This window comes from Mustela lutreola, chromosome 7 (genome assembly GCF_030435805.1).
Source record: "Mustela lutreola isolate mMusLut2 chromosome 7, mMusLut2.pri, whole genome shotgun sequence".
NCBI lineage: Eukaryota > Metazoa > Chordata > Mammalia > Carnivora > Mustelidae > Mustela > Mustela lutreola.
In genome coordinates this window covers 12,486,392-12,502,723 of record NC_081296.1, presented here as the reverse complement: position 1 = coordinate 12,502,723, position 16,332 = coordinate 12,486,392, and the positions used below count along the sequence as shown (strand labels likewise).

The 16,332-nt window shown below is 42.4% G+C and overlaps 1 protein-coding gene and 1 pseudogene across 10 annotated transcripts in view; one reads left to right on the top strand and one right to left on the bottom strand.

The window, feature by feature from the left end:
* Positions 1–16,332, top strand: part of AKAP13 (A-kinase anchoring protein 13) — a 324,413-nt gene that overhangs the window by 95,981 nt on the left and 212,100 nt on the right. The window lies entirely within an intron of this gene.
* On the bottom strand, positions 1,520–1,602 carry LOC131837335 (U4 spliceosomal RNA; annotated as a pseudogene).

Genomic DNA, 16,332 nt, shown 5'->3' with positions numbered 1-16,332 from the left:
CATCTCTCTTTTGGCAAAAGCAAATATACATTCTACTGTGTGGCTTCCTCTTGCGTCTTTGGCACATACGCTTGTGCTGTCAGCTCTCTCCCTGATGTGCGTGGAAAGGGAAGGCGGAACTACCGTTGACTGAGGACCTGCCATTAAGATGACTCACATACGCTATCTTCTCACCCTCGTGAGGCCCGTATGATCGATGAAGGAACATAGCTAGGGGGAGGTGAAGCAGGGATTCAGACTCAAAACTGTCACCCTTTATCTGATATGTACAAGTAAGGACGGCTTCCGTCTCAGTTGATACGACCTTCTCTTGACCTTGATACTGCCGTCTCTTGACCTTGCTTGAAGCCTGGTGCTTCTATCACCTTCTGCGTTTAGTGGTTGCCGTCAGCATTGAACTCGGCTTGTCATCTTTTTGCCAAATTTAAGACCTAGATCCTCTCCTGATTGTTTGTTCACAGCAGTCACTAGTACATGGGGTGACTTGGACTGACTTCCAACTGGATTGTTCTAGCGCACTGGTTTTCCGAGTGTGGTCCCTAGCCAGAAGAATGAGCATCACTGGGGCTTTGTTAGAGATGCAAATTTTCAGGCCCTACCCCAGACCCACTGAGATACACTTAGGATGTATGGGGATTGGGCCACCAAACCATTTTCTTATAAACGTTCCCATTAAATGGATGTACCCCAAAGTTTAAGCATGAACCAAATAAACAAACTGGAGAGTTTTAAAAGCCCCATTCTTATGCATTGAGGCTGCTTGGATAGATTCCATCAGCAGTGGCTGACTGTGAAGGTGTATGGGAAGTGACATGCCCTTTCAAAAGGGCAGATCTGGGGCACCTGGGTGGCTCAGTGGGTTAAGCCGCTGCCTTTGGCTCAGGTCATGATCTCAGGGTCCTGGGATCGAGTCCCGCATCGGGCTCTCTGCTCAGCGGGGAGCCTGCTTCCTCCTCTCTCTCTCTGCCTGCCTCTCTGCCTACTTGTGATCTCCCTCTGTCAAATAAATAAATAAAATCTTAAAAAAAAAAAAAGGGGGCAGATCTGTGGTAGATTCCTAAGTCAATTATTGCTAGTAAATTATTGCTAGATTATTGACTGTGTACTTTGCGCACAGGGCTGGTTATCTTTGAGGGAGGTAGTAGTGATTTTCAGTTAAGGGAGTTAATGCTCCACATTGTTTTTGACAATATTTTTTTTTTAAAGATTTTATTTATTTATTTGACAGAGAGAGATCACAAGTAGGCAGAGAGGCAGGCAGAGAGAGAGAGGAGGAAGCAGGCTCCCTGCTGAGCAGAGAGCCCGATGCGGGACTCGATCCCAGGACCCTGAGATCATGACCTGAGCCGAAGGCAGCAGTTTAACCCACTGAGCCACCCAGGCGCCCGACAATATTTTTATATAATTTGGATTTCCTGTGAGTTCTTCCTTGTGTGGTTGTGGATAATTAAAGCCAGATCTACCTTGTAGCTTGTTAGCAGAACAGGTCATGATGCAAATGGAACTGCTTAGAGTGCCTGGGTTTTGGGAAAAGTTTTCAATTAGCAATAATCGCGCCTCAGATAAACCTCATTGGCTACGATACTGCCACTGTGCAAAGCTAGAGTGCCTGGGTTTTGGAATGAGGTGTAGACAGGCTTCTTCTGCACCCGACTTTTGGCCAGTGTAAATTAAAACTATTTTGAAGTCAGCCTCTGGGAGTTTAAAACTCCCTAAATAAATAAATAAATAAATAATAAATAAACAAAACTCCCGAGCTGTGGACCCCTGCTGAGTCGGTGATGCTTTGCGCTGAGTCAGTGATGGTTTGCGGAAACCACTTCCCTCTCTCTGCTAGGCCTTCAGCCATGCAAGAATAGTTTTTGCATCTCTTCCTCTCAGAAATACAATAACCCCCTCCACCACTCCCAACACACACATGAGGAAAGGTATTCATCTTTCAGGATTCATTTCCTGTCTCTTGTCTCAGTGGAACCTTTCCTGAACCTTCACCTGCCTGTGGAGTTCGCCACTCCTGCGTGCATGCCCCAGCCACTCCGTACAGACTTTTTCATAAAACACCTCAAACACTTAAGAGTATGCTTCTGTTTACATGCCTTTTCTCCTTTACTGTGTGCATCTTGAGGGCAGAGATTAAATTTATTTTTTTTATTTATTTTTTTTTTTTTTTAGATTTTATTTATTTATTTGACAGAGAGAAATCACAAGTAGGCAGAGAGGCCGGCAGAGAGAGAGAGAGGAGGAAGCAGGCTCCCTGCTGAGCAGAGAGCCCGATGTGGGACTCGATCCCAGGACCCTGAGATCATGACCTGAGCCGAAGGCAGCGGCTTAACCACTGAGCCACCCAGGCGCCCCACAGAGATTAAATTTAAATTGTGGTTTTTTTGCTCTCATTTTAACTTCAGCTTCTGTCACAGTACCTTGCACATTCTGAGTTCTCGGTGCATTTGGTTAAATAGAATTAAAGCTGTTTGGGAAAGAGTTTTGCCCCATGCATGGATGGTTATAAATGTGTCCTTAGCCAGATGGGATTTTGGGGGTAAAGATTTATGACCTCAAAAGGAAAATCACTGTAGATCATCAGTCAAGAGCTAAAACCACCCCAGGGAGCTTTGTGACCTAGAACCAGTGACAGAAGTGTCACTGAGATGGGGCCTCTAGGAGAATATGGTACTGACACTTGGTGAAAAATCTCAACCCCCATAATTTAATACTTCTGTGTTGTGTATGGGCTGTTTACTTGGAACCTTCTTGTGTTTGCCTCTTTCTAGGCTAGCCCCATTTATTGGCTTGAATTAAATCTGTGAGTTAGAAGAAAATGTTTTCTTGTTTTATAGTTGGGATCTGAGAAACAGCAAGCTTTATATTTTGAAGTGCTAGTCCATTCATTATGAGACTGAAGGTTTTTATTGCTGTCTTTGGAGTTTGTTCTGCCATCTGAGATGAGGCTGTTAGGTGGATTTATAAAGTCAGCCCACTGAAGGTGTAATTCAGAAATCCATAAATAGCTCTGTCCCGTCAGAATACTAGGATTATATTTATATCAGCAGAGTTGTAGAAGCTACATTGTCCTGAAAGGTACACTGATTTTTTTGATTAATTGCCAGACAGGTGATATGCATCTTCCCTGCCTTTTCTCATGACTACATAGTCTTTCACCGAGGATTCTGGTAGTTCCCTTCCGTGTGGGGATTGCAACTAAGGGTCTTTATCCTTGCAACATCACCTGGACTCCCAGGATTTTTGTTCGTTCGTTGGTTTACTCCTTGTGAAATCTAGAAGGAGCCATTGGCCTTGTGCATCCTTGGAGCCCTCCGCAGAGCTCTGTGTTTGGATTATCTGCTGACCCCGTGTGATATACAGAGCATCTGGCAGCTGGGGGGAATTCTCAGCTGTCTCTTTGTTGTGTCCACAGAAGGAAATGTGAGTTTTATCTTACTGCTAAGGCATTGGTACATTCCTTTTTTGGTCCATGGGAGCCAGTAATCTGATTGTGGGCTTATTTTCTACCATTCCTGTCATCTTCCTGAACTAGTTAGAGGCCAGGGGTGATCTTAACTTACCCGCATGACTATGAATTCCCTCTTGGTCACCTCCTGCATTCCTGAACACTCTGCTTTTGAGTAAAGCTTATTGGGTTTTGGCAACACTGCCTAGTAGTTCATCCTGTCTTGTGTGGTTCAGGGGTCCCGGGCAGCATAATGTTAAGAAGCTACTACAGTGGATATTTCTCTTGGTCAGTATCTTTCCTCCCCACATCTCCCATTTTCCAGATCTCCATGGTTATTTTAACTTAGCCACGTCTGTTGGTATGATTATATGTCATTCATAGCTTACTAAATCAGAGAATTAGAAGTGGATCTTCTTGACTCTGAGACTAAGATGCGTGTTTTAAGAAACAGTATAGTGAGTGAGTGGCGCCTAGGTGGCTCAGTAGGTTAAGCCTCTGCCTTCTGCTCAGGGTCCTGGGATCAAGCCCCCCCCCCCACCCCCAACCGGGCTCTCTGCTAAGCAAGGAGCCCGCTTCCCCCTCCCTCTGCCTGCCTCTCTGCCTACTTGTGACCTCTCTCTCTGTCAAATAAATAAAATCTTAAAAAAAAAAATGTGTAGTGAGATTCTAGCCCCAGTCTTGCTGTTGGGTTGGGGTTGTGGTGATGCATCGTTGGTCACAACATAGGTGCGTGTGCAGCGGAGGGCGGCAGATACGCATGTTATATGAAAATGGTCATCATCAGACATTCCACATATTTTTTTTTTTTTTTTTTTAAAGATTTTATTTATTTATTTGACAGAGAGAAATTACAAGTACACTGAGAGGCAGGCAGAGAGAGAGAGAGAGAGGAGGAAGCAGGCTCCTTGCTGAGCAGAGAGCCCGATGCGGGACTCGATCCCAGGACCCTGAGATCATGACCTGAGCCGAAGGCAGCGGCTTAACCCACTGAGCCACCCAGGCGCCCCAGACATTCCACATATTGAACACCTTCTAGCACTTAGTCCTTGCACTCTGTCTCCTGCGTTCATTTTCTCCTTTAATCACCCTGACAGCCTCGTGAGATAAGTATCGCTTTCTGTGTCCTAGAGGTGAAGTAGTAGGGTAGAGAACTGCAGTCACGTGCTGAGGTCCTGTGGCTGGTAAGTGATAGAGCTGGAGTTCTTACCGGGCCTGGGCTCCCAGCATCAGTGTGTCACTGCCAGGTCGGCTGTTCCCCTGCGGGTGTGGGAAGCAGGCTGTTGCCGAGCACCTGTAAAGTCAGGGTGTTGATGGGTCATGGAGATGGAATGAGACACAGAAAAGTGGAATGAGCTGGGAAGAAGGGAAACCCTCCGGGGACAGACCCTAGACCTCCTGTGGTAACTGCTCCAGCTGAGTGTAGTGCAGTGGGCCTGTGGTTCTCACACTTGTGCAACCAGGAGAGTCACTTCGCTGGGCCACAGCCCCAGGGTTTCCCATTTACTGCATTTGGGGCAGGGCCAAAAATGTGCATTTCCAGTAAGTTTCTGGGTGATGCTTGCTGGTCCTGAGACATCACTTTGAAAGTCCTCGTAGAGAAACATGACTAGTAGGAGGCGAGTAGACGTGGGTTTTAAATTTCTGCTCTGGTACTAAGCAGCTGTGGAAGCCTTAGATTCTTCATCTGCAAAATTCAGCAGGGTAATACCTGCATTATAGGGTTTCAGGAGGATAAATGTGATTTTTAAAATGACAGCAATACCTAGCACTTGAACAAATTTTAAATCCCAGTGGAGTTAATGTTCAGTGTTGTATTGGTTTCAGAGGAGTGTGGTACAGCGCTGCAGTAATTCCTTCCATGCGTCACCCCGTGCTCATCTAGAACTTCTTAAGTACTTACTAAGTACTAGGTACTTTGAGATGTGTCACATGTATCATTTCTTCTTCAACAGTTCAATATTGTCGTCCCACATATAAAGGTCTTAGCGCATATCGTAGTTGCTCAGACGATATTTCCGCCCTTCCCTGTCTATATTTAAGAAGGCTGGGAAATGGGTAAGGCACCTTAGATAGTCATAAAACTTATTTTTTTAAAATTTTGACAATTCAAAAGGAGAACTTAAAAAAATTGGATATTTATGTGAGATGGCTTTACCAGTAATGTTGGATAAGGAAAATGTTGCTATCATCTGAAATGATAGAATGTTTCTTCTCGCCATCTTTATGTTTTTTAAGTACAGTGGATTGTTTAGTCCTCATATAACTATTAATTTATCACTTGAAAGGCTTAACCAGCTTTAAGAAATCTTTATAATTTATCTTTAAAACTAATCCAAGTTTTTTACTCTTTCTGTGTTCCGTTAGGACTTCTTAGAGGGTAGGTTCCATAAAGCCAATTTTGCCATCTAATTAAAATTTTTCACCCATAATTAAATAAAACAAAAAATAATAAAATTTATAACCTTATTTATTTGGCTTTCCCTGAGAAATAATGTCTTACCAGCAGAGGCTGTAAAGGAAGGTAAATATGTACAGATTCTGAAGTATGGGATATTTTTATTGGCAATGAATGGGAACATTTATTTTGTACCCATTGCATGCTACACACATAGCATACCTTCTTAAAATACTGACATTTACTTTATATGGTTGTTGAGGGGTTAAATGATAATCCTAATCAGTGTGAGACATTAAAGCAGTGCTGGCGTATAATTAGCATTTGATGAAAAGTCATTACCACTATGTCATGCTCTTCAGATATGTGAACGTAATAGATACACTTCAGTCCTCACAGAATTTACAGTCTAACAGTTCCCAAAAGGATTTGAGGTAGTCCCTAAAAGAATCACAAAGCTCATAACAAGTGAAGCTGGTCTTCCTTTCATGTGATTGCAAAGCCTGTGGTCTTGCCTCCCAAAGCAGTGCCTCCCATCCTGCATTGGAGCTTCGCCTCTTTATCTTGGTGTAGTTGACATGTGACCCACTTGCCAACTTTGAATATCTCCCCATGGTGTCATGGTTTGTTGTGTCCTGGGTTAGGAATAAGATCTGACCAGGTGTGGTTGCACTTGACCTGCTGGGTTCTCCTCCCTAGGCATTGTCCACGCACATGTCCCATTGTTCACACGGGGCAGGCTCAGGGAGTTGGAGGAGATCTTGATCTGCATGTAGTGGGTGAGGCATGCTGGGTTAGATCGGGAAAGGAGACCAGGTATCTGTTCAGGAAAGAAAGGCGTTTGTCTTTCTTGTTTTATGCTTTATTGTAATCATCTGGCTGTAATGATCAGATGACGACAGGAGGATATGACAGGTAAAGGGAGCCACAGGGCCAAATAGTGACATAGGCAGTAAGAGTGAGGCTTCAGCTGTGTCTTCTTGACCTGCCAGTGGTTTGGTATGATCCAAGTGAGGGTTTGAGGAGAGGTTCTGAAGTCAGAGCAGGCTGGAGAGGGAGGCAAGGGCTAGGTCATGGAAGGCCTTGTGTGCCAGGAACTGAAGAGACAATGCTCAGGAGTTCGGATGTGATCCTGTTGGCCATCTATGAGTTTTGGGTCAGTAACCTGATCAGATTGTAGTTGGTAGACTTCTGTGCCTTCTTTTGGGTGCTGGGCTGGCCTAGAAACCTGGAGACCCAATTTCTTGGTTGACTTCAGAGGAAAACCAAGAGAACTGACTGAGGAGTAATCAAGGACACTAGATGAGTAAGTGTGCAGGGTGGGTGAGGGCAGAAGTCAGGCTGGTAGATTTAAGTTATAGAATGTCTCTCCCCACTTCAGTCGTCTGCTCTGTGGGATGGGGAGAGGGAGAGGGGGAAGGAGGGGTGGGGAGCTAGAGAGACCGATTTATCCGATCCTCTGCATTCAGTTCCTTCAGTAAATCTCCCTCAAGAATTAATAAAAATCCTTACATTCTCTTTATTTTAACCAGATCGCTGGTCTTGTCAGCAAGAGGGAGACTGTCTCTTTAAGTGTTGGCCTGATTATTCTAGCTGTTCCAGAGAGTTGTGAAACATTTGTGGGAGGGAGAGGGTATTTTTCCTTCGTTCTTTTTTAAGCCACCAGCCAACACCCTCTGACCAATTTAGTTTTGCTTATTAACAAGAATATATGGAGAGGCCTGGGTTTGTACATTGAAACAAAAAGCTCGTTTACTCTTAAAGTTTTCAAAAATTCTGTTTTAAGGAACACTTGCCATTAAGGAAACCGTACAAAATTTTCTGTAATTTGATTCCTTTCCTAGCTGAAGTTTCCAGATTCTTCCCCATTGGGGAGAATAGTCTCTAAAACCACTCCATACCAAGAACTCAACCAAGAGCTCATCAGGTTTATTGAGCGCCATCTACTGGTGTTGTGTTAATGAACCAAAAAGGCAGTGCTTGGAAACCTTTAAGAATTTGTATGTATCTTAGTGTTGCGAAATTACGAAGCTGGAAAACAGTATGAATTTTTGTTAGTAGTAGTAGTAGTAGCAGTAGTATTTAAAATAATAGTTTTGTGTTCGCATTGGAAAGGGGGATGCTTTTGGCTGGACTATAAGTTGTGCGATTAAAGATGAAGAAGGCAGGTTATAGGGATTTCACTGACCCATACCTTTAATCTAGCAAAAGGTTAGTCTGGTGGAAACAAAAATTAAGTTTGAATGTCAAATAAAATTGTTAAATATTTTCTAGGACTGATATCAGTCAGATTTCATTCCATGTATATGGAATGAATTTAGTTTACGCCAAAAGCCAATACATTTCTCAGTGGATTTCTGTTTATGTTCCTTGAGGTACTTTGGGGCACCTTTTAAGGAAAGCTTTATAAACAGTTTTATAAACAGATAGCTTTGCTGTCCAGTCTGGAATGTAGGCTTTCTTATGAGGGGAATGGAGAATATCTGAATATTTTTCCACTTAAGAGAGATAAGGGTAAAGCCCCTTGGTTAAATAAATAGGGATGATGCCACTGTGTTCTTTTCTTGTCACTGGTCCTTTTGAGCCTTAGTTCTGTTTTTAGTGAATTTTTTTTTTTACATGTTTTTCTTGTTGGTTTATTTTTAAGGATCTCTGCCCTAAAAAGTTGACATAGCTAGATCATTAGATTTTAGATCTTTAATTTCTCATCCATTTGTTATTAAGTGTTTAAGTGAATTGAAAAGAGACAGATTGTTTATAGGAAGAGAATCCAGTTAGGAATTCATTTCATCCAACATTTACTGAGCACTTAAAGCAACCGTTTACACTTTTAGGTAATGATGTTGTATTGAATAAAATAAATATGCTTCCTGGCCTCATGAAGCTTACAGAATAGTTAGGGAGGAATCAGGGAAATATATAAATATGTATGTATGAATTTATACAAACGCACACACACTTATGTACACATAAATATACATTGTGGATATTTGCAAATAAATAAATATGCCAGATTGTAAAAAGTGCTATGAGGAAAAAAGTCAAGATGGACAAGGAGAGCTGTAGCAGAGGAGTTCATATTCTTGAAGATGGTCAGGGAGGACCTTACTAATGAGAGGACACTTGAAGAGTAATGATCATTAATGCTGTATAAAAGTTGCTTGTCATTATCTTATTTGATCTTCCAACCGTGTGTAAGAAAGTTCGCAGGGCAGTAATGTTGTTAACCTTCCATGCTTCTCCTTGGTCTCTGGAGTACAAAGGCTGAAACCCATGGCACTCATGTCCTGTCTTCTGCTTGTGTGTTCCCTTTGCAGAAACTATGGCACGTGACTCCTCTGCTGGACCGTGTTTGTGTAAAACGTGCAGGAATTGACCAGGCAGACAAAGGGTGAAGTCATTCCAAGGAGAGGGAACCATAGTGATTCTTTTAAAACATGAATCAAGGGGCGCCTGGGTGGCTCAGTGGGTTAAGCCTCTGCCTTCAGCTCAGGTCATGATCCCAGGGTCCTGGGATCGAGCCCCGCATCGGGCTCTCTGCTCAGCGGGAAGCCTGCTTCCTCCTCTCTCTCTGCCTGCCTCTCTGCCTACTGCCTACTTGTGATCTCTCTCTCTGTCAAATAAATAAATAAAAAAAATAAAAAAAAATAAATAAAACATGAATCAAGATGACTTCACTCTTTTCAAAACCTTCCAGTGACTTAACATCACACAGAGGAAGTAAATCCAAACTCCACCCTCGTCTCCCATCCAGGGCTTATTTCCTGGCTGCTCCAGACGGGCCTCTTCTGCTGTTCCTTGTACGGGTCGATTTTACACCTGCCTGACACTTGTCATTCTCTTGACCTGGAACACGAGAAACTTGCCTCTTCTTTCAGGCTCCCCCTGAGATGGGACTTCCCGTAGTAGCCCTCCCTGACCGCCCTCTTCGAAACAGCCGCTCACCCCTGCTTCACACACACTTGAACCCTCTATTCTGTCCTGTCTTTGTAATGGAACTTTCCCCTGATGTTCCTTTTTATAATAGGTTTGCCCCTCCTGCTGAAGTGTAAACTCTGTGAGGCCAGGAGCCTTGTCTACTTCATGTTTATTTCTTACTTCTTAAGAGTACTTGGCACATGTTTGATACTGTTGTCCTTTGGCTGACAAGCAAAATGGGCTCCTCCTGTTTATCTGTCAGGTCCGTAGCTATGAAGTGGCCAACTCTGATCTTACTGCTGAGCCCATATTTTTCCTACTTCACTGTTAGAGTAGCATGTTTCATTTAAGAAAGGTGAATGCACAAGAAAACTGAAGGTGTGTGCATGTGTAGGCACATGCTTTCTCGCTCTGTTTTGTAATGGTGTCAGTTGCCCAGAAAACAGTATGAGTTACTATGAGGAGATATTAAAAAACCAATGAAATTACACTGTCCAGTGATTAGGGTTTGGTATATATATATATTTTTTTCTTCTGCATGCCTCCTATTTTCTAGCTTGATGGCAGCATCAAACCTTTATGTTCATTCTTATCTTAGAGATGCTTGGGTACTACTTTGCCATGACTCTGCCGTATAAATGTGCCTCTTGTTTACCTAGAACACTCTAGTAAAGTAAGCAGCACGAATGTAACTCATGTGTCCTCCTATAATTAAAGTTTGTGGTGTTTTCCTTTTGAGTGAATTCCAGTGTACAGAGGCCAGTGTACAGAGAGCACTTCAGGTTGCTTCCAAGGATGGAAATACAAGACCAGTCTTTCTTTGAGCTCTGCTGATATATGTTATTTTGTTAGCTTCATTGTATTCAGTGCTTAGAAGCTCTCAGATCTGACCACTGCTTCCTGAATGATTTCGGATTTCGTTTGTAGCCTCTTTCACCTCCTCCTACACATCATCCCTGTCCACTTGTTGCAGCTGTCATCTCTTCCAAACAAGAGTATGGAGTCAGGCAAGAGAGGATTCTCACTGTGGCTCCTTGCAGTGGCCAGGGTTTGAGATGGCTCCGTGGGAAGCCTTCCTCCCCTGACTCAGCTGAGCATAGCATCCAGAGCCGCCTCTGCTTCCTGCAGTATCTGGTCCTTGCTTGTCCTGCACTGCATCTTACAGAGCTGTAATCGTTGCATTTTGTGTTTCTTTCTTCCTTAAAAAGATGTTGAGCCCCAAGAGAGCAAGAGCTGTGTTGTCTCAGTATCTGCTGTAGTACCTCTCCCAAGTGCCAAGCTGGTGTTTAGTTAACTGAAGAAAGGGCTGAGCAAAACAAGCTTAGTATTTTTGCTTATTTGTAACATTTTAAGTTTTGGGTTTTTTTTTTTTTTTTAAAGAAGGACGAATATTTGTGGTTCAACCCACAAACATCGATAGAGCACTTTCTGTGTATCAGGCCCTTTGAAGGGATGTTGAATGTACAAAGAGATGAACTACATCTACCAGTTTCTTCTTAAATGGCTTCGCTTTCGGAATATATGTTCCTGCAAAAGATGGTCTATGTTGAGCCTTGAGCAGCATTGGACATAGCCATATCTCCATAGGAGCTTTCTTGATCATTCCCTTCAAGGCAGAGTTGGGGCATCCATTTCCTCTGCCCCTAGAGACACCAATTATATCACTTATCGTACAGCATTCTGTCTTTGGGTATGTCTGTCTAGGCTTCTGGAGGACAGACACCAGGAAGTATTTATAACTCTAGAACCTGGTTTATAACAGAGACAAAATATGTTGAACAGAAGTCCCTGCGTGCTTGTTTAGCATGAATGGATGAATGACTTTGGGCTGTGCTTATGAGAACAGAACAGAAAGCAAGGTAACAAACAAATTCGTATTAATTATGTTTGTACTAATTCACTTATCTGCGTGATGAACTGGAACAGAAATTTTATACTAGTGGTAAAACACAAAAGTGTATATATATGCTAAAGGGAGGTTTTTAAAATTTTTGTCTTTATGTAGGCTTCACACTCAGTGTGGAGCCCAACCTGAGGCTGCGAGCTCACGACCTAAAATCAAGACCTGGGCTGAGATCGAGTCTGACATTTAACCAACTGAGCCACCCGGGCACCTCTAAAGGGAATTTTTAAAATAATAAAATATTTTCAAACATTTCAAGGCTCATTTACATACCAGCATTAATGTCTAATATAATATTCATATTTTCAGATATTCATATTTCAGAAATAATCCTAATATTAATGGCTAACAGTCCTTTGTATATTTGATAGCAGTACGTTATTTGAAAGTCCATTAACTGTCATTCAGCCTAGCTATCTGCCAAATGAGTGTAGATTAACAGTTGTATTTTGCCTAGATTATATCATCTTCAAAGGCTTTTGTAGTTACTGAGGGTATCATGAACAACAAGATGGTTAAAATAGAAACCTGAAACATTTTAGCTGGTGGAAATGAATTGTATCATGAAGCTGGGAAATGATATTTGTTTTAGTTTATCAACTGAGCTCCTCGGAGGACTCGAGGAAATGCACGTTCTAAGTTTTTCACTGCAGAGGGCCCAGTCCGCCGCTGCCATTAACAAAAAGCAATATGGTAGGTCTCATCATCTTTCTTGGTGGCACTGGAGTTTGGATCCTGTTTCTGGATTTTGAGGCACAGGGAAAGATAGATGAGTGGTACGTTGTGCAGAGGCCCATTTACGGCTGGGGTTTCACGCAGGCTGGAAGCAGCTCCTGAGTTCGCGGTGCTTCGGTCTCCCAGTCTGTCCTCCGTTGCCCACCCTGAGGATTGCTTGACATTCGTTCCTTTTCTTGTTGCATGGCCGGTCCTTGCTTCTCTCAGTGCCCTTCGTGCTTCTTTTTGATCCACCCTACTCTGATTTCGCCTTTTCTCTGGCTGGCCTTTCTTGTTTGTTCTGTTTCTCTGGATCAGTTTCCTCTTCCTGCCCTCCTGTGCAGAAGCACCAGGGCTGAGGCCTTGGCTCTCTGTGACACAGTGCGCCTGTGTTCAAGGGTGCCGGCTGACTCTCAGGTCCGCCTCGCCAGCCCAGACCTCCTCTGACAGCCTCATCTGCTTGCCACCTGCTGGATGTGTGTTATCTACTTTGCACCCTGCTGATATGTGAAACTTGACATTTAAAGCGTATCGCCCTCTTTTTCACAAATCATTCCCCTAGCCCACCCCCACATTTTTACCTCTTTTCATGTTTACTGTCTTCCTCTCTTTGTCCAGCGCCCAGCCAGGCAGCCGCCGTATTTCATCAAATTACTTTCAACAGAATGCTTTTCTCACATATATTTCTTTTCAGATCGTGTTACTGCTACCATAGCGATTTTAAGCTCTTTTTGCTTCCTTAAGTCATGTTTTTTTTAATGTTTTCCCCACGTGGTTTCCTCGCCTCTGTTCTTTTTCCTTCTTGAGGACTCTGCTGTGGGATAAAAAACCTTTCATGAACATTTGTGCTGTTAACACATCACCCTCTACCCCTCTCCCCAGAGTTTTCTTTCAGTCCAGAGCACAGAGGGCTCTATTTTTCTTCTTGCCTACCCAGGCCAAGTATGAATCATTTGGTTTGCCATTAACGTTCTCCATGAGCTGATCTCTGCCACCTTTATTCATTCGTGTGGTTGTTTAGAAACTCCTTGTGCTGGATCGGCGCTGTGTGAAGTACAGACAAGGATGGAGTTCTTGCTGTCCACAGGCTTCATGCAGGGACAAGAAATACGGATGGCTGACCCTTGAACGGCTTGAGTCCAGGCAGACATGGATTTCTTTTTCATTAAATATATTGGGAAGTTTTCTAGAGATTTGCTATAATTAAAAAAATAAAACAATAGACGAACAAATGTAGCCTAGAAATACTGAAAAATTAAGAAATTGGGTATGTCATGAATGTGTACCATGTTGTCGATCCTAGTCTATTTTATCATTTACTACCATAACACGTGCACAAGTCTGTTATAAAAAGTTAACACAAACACCTAGAGTCTGTACATGGCACCGTTTTCAGTCAAGAGAAACGTAAATGAACATGAAAATGAATATCAAATCATAGTGGAATGAAATTAACTGTAGCAGAGTTTCATAGCCACTTTGGGTGCTCTGGCCTTAAGCTCAGCTGTTGCCAGTATCTGCCTAAAACTCCACCTGAGGGGCGCCTGAGGCACACCATCCCATCACCACACTAGCAGCCGGGCTCTCCAGGGAATTGCACACGGCAGTAAAAAGTCCTCTCTGGTGGGTCTCATAGAAGTAGTTAAGCTTTCGGGGCATCCACAGTTCTTTGGGTTTTTGACTGGAGCAGGTGCCCCCACCCCCCACGTTGCTCAGGGGTCAACTAATCACACGGTAGGATTAGATACCACTTTTGGTTGTCGTTGGCTCTTAGCCGTTTTCAGCCTGGCACACATCTGCAGCCTTTCTGTATCTTTCATGGCATTGACAGTTTGGAAGAATACAGTAATCCCTTCGTTTCTTCAAAAGAGTATTTCTTATTTTTATTTTTCTGATGTTCCCTTGTGTCTAGACGCATTCTTGGCCAGAGTACTATGTAGGTCCTGTTGTGTCCTTCTCAGAGTATGCCTTCCAGAGGCGCACAGTGTTCATCTGTCTTTATTGGGAGATTACTTTGATTACCTGGTCAAAGTATTGGTAGATTTCTTCACTGAATAAATACTACATTTTTTCTTCCTTGCCACTACTAAGTAGTCTATGGGGAGATCCTTGTAGACAATGTACACATCTTCTTCCTCTTGAGAATTTCTCCGTAGATTGATAATTGATCATTTTTGCTAGAAGCAATTTTTACCAGTATGGTTGCAAAGTGATTACTTCCCCACTCTAGCCCTCTCTCTACTGGTCAGCCTTTCATTCTGTCATCTGCAGGAATTCTCCCTTCCCTGTTTAATTCATTGACCTATACTAGTATAGACTCCGGACTTCCCATTCCTTAATTATTTATAGTTTGTTACTGTTTTTCATTGTTTTGGTTTTCAAATTGTCCCAGATTTGGCCAGAGGAAGCCACTTCAGTGTGCAACATGTCCCCATCTTTGTTTCTTTTCTTCTTCTTTTTTGAGCACTTCCTTATTTTCTGTCAAAAACAAGATGTTCCAGGATCCTCTTGTACATACCCTGACTATAGGCCTGGAAATAGCCTTTCTTGGAGTAGCTTTGGTTCATTTTAATAGACAATGGTGTTTAGTGACCAAGAGCTGAGCATTAGAAAGCTCATTGCTCCTGGGTGGCTCTCTGTTGTGTGAGCCTTTAATGAAATTGAAGACCAGCAGCTTGATTTTCCAAGGGAGAGACTGTTGATTTCAGACTATGGAAAAACTGTAGGTGACTATAAACCTTTGGTTGCTTTAGGAAATGATTGGGCAAAGTGGCTTATCAACTGCCTATTTTATTTATTTATTTTTTTTTAAGATTTTTTTTATTTATTTGATAGACAGAGATCACAAGTAGGCAGAGAAGCAGGCAGAGGGAGAGGAGGAAGCAGACTCCCCACTGAGCAGAGAGCCTGATGCGGGGCTCAATCCTAGGACCCTGGGATCATGACCTGAGCCGAAGGCAGAGGCTTTAACCCACTGAGCCACCCAGGCGCCCCTCAACTGCCTATTTTAAAGGAGAAAATGAAGCTAATGGCGTGAATGCAAATAAGTGTCTGAATTGTACAAGGACTCACTTTAGAAATTACTTCCTTGGTACTATAATCATTTGCCACCTGTGGAAAGATAGTACGTGAATGTTCAGTATTTACATTGCATTACTTACCTCCTCTCACTTTCCCCATATGAACATTAAGTGTACATCTTGTTATTCGGGCAAACTGGGAAATCGATTTGGGAAGGCCTATAAACTCCTTTAAGATTCTCAAACAAAAGGCAACTGTTGTTGCAAGTCATAATTCTGGAAGCCTGAATATCTTTACTAAATATACTAAATATAAATATACTTATATATATATATATATATATATATAAATGTACTAAATAGAAATATCTTTACTAAACATACATATACATATGTCTGCAGGATGCAGAAAACATCTTTAGAAATGTAATTTAATTTTACACCTTTTAACTTTGAGTATTTGCTTACATAAATTATTTGAGAAATTGTCCCTTAGAAATTTTTTATTTTTTGAAATAATTTCAAATTTATAGAAAAATTATAAGAATAGTTTACATTAAACCCAGATTCACTGTAATATCCTGCCATATTTGCTTAATTGTTGTCTTGTTTTTTGAAAGTTGCAGACATCATGCTCCTTTACTCCAGATACTTCATTGTGTATTTCCTAAGAACAAGGATATACTCTTCTAGAACCACAGCACAATGACAGGAAACCAGGAGTTTTAACATTGATACGTTAAATCTGTAAGCCTCCCTCAAATGTTGCGGGTTGTCGCAATAATATCCTTAATAGCAATTTGTTTTACCACTCAGCTTCCAACCCAGAATGATGTGTTGCATTAGTGGGCAAGTTTCTTTAATCTGGAGTGGTACCTCAGTCTTTGTGTCTCCTCAGTAACATTTTGGCAGAGTACTGGCCAGTTTTTTT